Below are 6,000 nucleotides of genomic sequence, written 5' to 3' on the forward strand. Positions count from 1 at the left end.
TTATGAAAGATACTGTCCGTCTCTCAGTTTAATTTCTAATAACAGAAACCATCTAATAGTTTCCCCTCGTGTCTGAAAAAGTTTCAGCTTGTTAAAGTCCAACCAGGTGGAGGCAAAAATGTGGAAATATTTTTCCTGCCTCCGTGAAATCTGAACATCCGTGTTGATGAGGTGCTTGTGTTTACTGTTGCTGTTTCTAACCTTGATTCTGCTTTGTGACTAATAAAACTTTAAAGCACGTTAAGCAGAGACGGCTCCACGTCTAATGTTTGCTGTTTTTCATGGATATGGGAACAAATGATGTGTTTGTGACAGGCTGCTAGTAAAAAGAGCCTATAGATCCAGTTTAAACTGGTTCTTTGCTGTTATGTGTCCACATGATGTTGTTCCCTTCAGTTAGGAGCCTCTTTTCTGCCTGAATGATTCATAAGTCAGTTATAGAAAAGTTTCTTAAATGGGGGCACGTGTACTCCTTGGAGTACTTGGAGACACTCCAGGGGTTAAACAATGAAATAATAAAAGGGAGATAACTTCTATTTTCCATCTTTCTGACTTATTAGACCTGACTTCAGTTTGTATAATGAGGTGAGTCAGTCCAGGTGGCCAGGATTACTACACACATTACTCCGATCATCATGTGATAGCCTGGATCTTTCAGTCCCAGATACCTGGAATTAAATGTTTGTGATTTTAAAGATTCAGAGTGATCCGGAAGTTGCAATGAATGTGTAAATGAGTAAATGTGTTAATATGTAAAAAAGAATAAGATTAGAATAAAGAAAATAATACATATAAAAATGTAGCATAGAAATATAAAATACATTTAATATAAAGTTAATACATTTTTCAAGGGATCTTGCCCAACCAGGTATCTGTTATCAGAAACGATTGGACGACGTTGCGGCGTGAGCGTCACACGTTATCCCGCTTATACCGCAGTCACTTACAAAAGAAATGAATATTAAATCAATTATTAATATGTTAATGATGTTTTTACTGTTTAAATCGTACATTTTTCACAAGAAGCAGCTGAGTGGACTGTTTAATACCTGACGCGTTGCCAAGGTAACCGGCTCTGACAAGGCAAATTTAATTGTATAGCACATTTCATGTACCACACAATTCAAAGTTCTTTACATAAAACATTACAGCAGAGTGCAGAAAACAATATAAGTGCATTAAAAAAAAACAAAAATTAAAAGAAATAAAATTAATTAACAAAAACAGAAAGAAAAGGCTAAAATAAAAGAAAGACAATATTAAAACAAGATCAGGTTTAAAACTTCAAGCTTAAAAGAACCAGATGCAGATCTGGACTCTAAATAAAAACTATTGAAATGCAGCTCGTTCGGCAGCAGCTGTTGTATTAGAGCTGATCAGTGGAGGGAAGGGAGATGACGGCTTAACATCGTCACGTGACACAAAGATCATTTCAGAGGGCGGGAGCAGCTCTTACAGCTTGTGTGTGTCCAGAGGATGATGCCACATTTTGTTTCAGTTAAAGTCCACAGATCGTTTCCTACATCGTTTTTATTACGAGAAATATTATCCACCATTCACTCTGATCATTAAATGTGTATCAAGCAAGCAATTAAGTAAGCTTCTGTTGCCACGGTTACCACGGTAACAATTTACATCAATAAGGCTATTTGACCGGAACTTTATAGGTGTCCTAAAAAAAAAGAATAAAAAACATTTATATATATATATATATATATATATATATTTATATATATATATATATATATATAGTAAGAACTCTTCCTCATCTGTCTTTCTTTATGTTTCTGTTCATGTAGAAGAACATTTTCCAGCTGTGCTCTCTGATTGGATAGTTGGTTTGATTACATCATCAGAAGCGTGTGTGTTCAGCTTTGAGTTGTTGACAGCTGTTCACATTTTGCTGCCAGTGTTTACAGTTTTGCAACAGGAGTGTATCAAACGTGTTCAGTGACTGAGAATGTGTTCAAGGTTTCGCATAAAGAGCAGTTTTTCAAATTGTGTCCAAGAACCTGAACAGGGTTAAAGATTTAACCAATTTAGCTTCTGCTTTTAGGCCACTGAGAATTTGGTTCAGATAATTGGGTTTAGTGTTTCAGCAAGTTAGCAAAACTGTATTTTAGAAGCAAGTTAAATGATTTTATCTCTTGTATTCTTGTAGAGCTTTCTCAGCCAAGAGCAGAAGGGCCAAAGCAGCACAACTTGAGGTTTTCCCTGGGACTTTTCAGGGAGACAGAAGATGAAGTTTTAACCATTATTTGTTTTCTTTAAAATGGTCTGAATATTCTCAAGCCAAAGACTCCGCCCACTGCGTTGTGTGAGGGCACTTTTAATCAAGGCTTGCATGAGAAACGCCATCAGCAATGAGCACCTCGGCTACTTGGGTGTCAAGAATATTTACTCAAAATGAGCAAAAGTGTCAATATTGATATTTTTGTGGATGTTTTTGCTACAAAGCACAGCAACAGGAAACAATAAATACTGAAATAATTGTTGAAACAGTTTGAAATGTGTCTTTTTTCTGAGATGTTTGTGTTTCTCAAACTCGAGTTAAATGTGCTGAACTCTACCGGAGCGACTGGCATCATCTGGCCACCCGTATGAACATCTTCTGGGACGCCACTGCACAGGGAGACAGAGTTAAAAAGACTTTGGACACCACAGATCTAGACCAGTTTTTAAATTTCTTCTTCGGATGTTTTGAAGCAGGCACATATCAGCTGGTGACTAGAATCTAACAGGAAGTTGTTTCTGTGGGAGGAAGTGAAGCAGGACGGATTTTACCGTGGAATTCCCTGCAGAGTTTTCTACAACCAGGTGAACCAGCTGAGCAGCAGCTGACGGACCAGAGCCACCACCACATGTCAAAAATGTCTGTTCGCTCTGAATTCACAGAAACTTTATCAGTGAACCACACACACGCCGATAACTGTCCTGTTAATGAGGCCACATCTGATAAGCGTGACATCACTGTGACATCACTGCGGCAGCTTCTGAGAACTTAACCTTTAGTCCTGTAACTCTGTGACGGGGTCTCCCAGGCTCAGCAGCAGGGCCTGATATTTGTGCTGTCAGCTGATTTTGAATCGGGTCTCAGGTCTCTGATCAGGACTGGTAAACATGTTGATGTGAGTTTGGAGCTGATCCATCATTGCGACCTCTGACCTCTCAGGGTCGATGGACGGCTCTGAAGTGACCTCTGACCTTCAGTTTGTCAGCTGAGTCAGCACAGCTGTGTGTCCTTCGGGCTCATCAGGAAAACACAGCGCCGAGAGCAGCTGTGTTTGAACAGGGAGATACTTCTTATCTCAGTCTGATTGTACATCCCTTTCTCCTCTTCCTCCCACCTGCACTGAGGATGGAAGGATGAATCAGAAGGGGAGGAATCAAGGGAAGTCCCCTCAGATTTCCACTTCCTGTCTGTAGTTTGGGAGTTTTTGTGGAGCTGCAGGTGTTTCCTGAGTAAAAGTTTCAGGGTTTTATTTTCAGCTTCACATCTGTTTGTTTTTTTTAGGTTTGCGGTCTCTGTTTTAGATATCTGATCAGCTGATCAGTCAGCTGATGGATGATGTAACAGCAGAGTGAATGATGGATGAAGACTTGATGAAGTCTTTTTTCCTGAAGAACCAGCTAATCAGAGCTCACTGAGCACCCCCTGCTGGATGACCTCACTCACTGCAGCGCTGCAGAAGTCAGTCCTGGCGTCACCTCCCAGCTGATTCTTCTCAGATACCAGCAAGTCTAACCATCAGTGTCCTCCGTGAAGACTGTCTGATCTCTGGAACTCTCCAGTTTGGCCTCAACTCTTCCAGCTCTCTATTCACACTCATTCAGACACCCTCCAGGCCTCAAGGGCTGCATTCCTGCAGGCTTTAGATGTCTCCCTGATCCAAACGGCTCTCCTCAACAGCTTGTTGTCAAGTTCTGCCAAAACATGTTGACCCATCAATCTGATTCAGGTGCTGCAGCAGGAAACATCTAAAACCTGCAGGACAGCAGCCCTCAAGGACCGACTTTGGACACTCCTGCATTATTAGGACCACTTCTGATCCACCAATTCTTGCTGTGGCCCATGTCCAGACCAACAACTGACATCTGGATCATATGTGGCCCACAGGAGATTTGCCATAATCCAAGTCAGGCTGCCAACTAACATCTGGTCCACATCTGGCCCACACAACACTTGCCAGTGCCTTAACTGAGCCATAAGTGCCAAAAGTAGCCCGGATTTAGTCTAAACATGTCTGTTGTCTGGGTACACACTTGTAGATTTGGTTTGTTCCTGTACTTTACAGTTTCAAATATGGAAATAGAGGTTACTCAACGAATGTAGAAATAGCCATTTAAACATTGTGTCTAAGCTCAGGTTGAAATTTTGCTTCTATTTCAGAAACAGAGGCTGTTTCAGTGTGTGAGGATGTATCTACCACCTTTCTGCTTCTTCTTCATCATGGTGATGTGCTTGACATGAGGGCTTCAAACAAACACCTGCACTCTTTAATGTGTATCACTGTGCTTTGAGGTTCATAAACGGTTGCAATTTCCTAACTCACCACTGTGATTTGTAGCAAGAGCTGGTGGCCATCTTTAAATTACTGCAGGGAAACACACTGGCTGACTTTGGCTTACAAAGCTCTTTTTGGACTGGTTCCTTCATACATAGGAAAATATCTTTAAAGGACTGGAAGCTGCTATGTCTCTTGTTATTTTTATAATTTGACTGACCTTGTGTGTGCACAGAGCTGGGAAATAGGCTGTGAGTTTTGCCACTCCATCAGCATGGAACAGACTACAAAAAATGACTTAAAGGAGTCCAAAGTTATTTTTCTTAAAGCTTTCTGCTTGATCTTAAATGACAAACAATGTGTGGGCATTAGGCAGTGCTTGTGTTTTAACTTCTTTTCTTTTTTTTTTTACTTGTTTTGTCTGCTGGTTGTTAATGTCTGGGCATCAAACAGAAATTTTGCGTTACGATTTTGTTTTGATGTGTGTCTGACCTCTTGGCCATGTCACCCTTGTGAAAGAGATCGGCTTCAGGAAAAACACTATTACAAAGATATGACCCGGCTGGTGTTACACCAAAATCTGTGACCCATAGAATCAGTGACCACAGGGGGGCAATAGCTACATTTCTTTGCATGTACGTCTTAGAAAACGAACAAATTCTTGAAAACACTTTTACTGAAGTCTGAGTTTATTATAATGCAGGTACAGTAAATTCACACATTCTGATGGCTATCAGAAATGGTGACATCTGTGATCCTGGCTATGTGAGAGGTGACCAATATCACCCCTTTAGTCTGGACTCTTCTAACATAATGTGACCCTCACATAGCCAGGATCACAGACGTCACCATTTCTGAGAATTTGTGAATTTACTGTACCTGCATTATAAAAAACTCAGACTTCAATACAAGTGTTTTTGAGACTTTGCTTTCAAGACTTTTTGAAGAACTTGATTTTTTTTAAATAAAAGAATAATAAAATAAAATCCTATATTTTGACTGACAGATGAGATGGTGTATTTATATTCAATCTTTTATCCAGAACATAACCTGCTCTAAAGCATGTTCTCCATTCAGTGTACATTACCACGGTGATTTACCCTAAGAAGTGAACCAATGCTGTAGTACAGAAAACTCCGTGTTAACCCTGAAGTCACTTCAATAAGAGAAATATTATATATATTTATATTTATTTATATTTATATATTTATACTGCATCCTCGCTGATGGTTTTATTTATTATATTTTATTATTCATCCATCAATCCATCCATCTTCTGCCGTTTATCCGGAGTCGGGTCGCGGGGGCAGCTGCCCAAGCAGGGAAACACAGACTCCCCTCTCCCCGGCCACATTCACCAGCTCATCTGGAGGGATCCCGAGGCGTTCCCAGGCCAGCCGAGAGATGTAGTCCGTTCAGTGTGTCCTGGGTCTTCCCCAGGGCCTCTTTCCGGTGGGATGTGCCCGGACCACCTCACCAGCTCATCTGGAGGGAT

Source organism: Melanotaenia boesemani, chromosome 16, assembly GCF_017639745.1.
Source record: "Melanotaenia boesemani isolate fMelBoe1 chromosome 16, fMelBoe1.pri, whole genome shotgun sequence".
NCBI lineage: Eukaryota > Metazoa > Chordata > Actinopteri > Atheriniformes > Melanotaeniidae > Melanotaenia > Melanotaenia boesemani.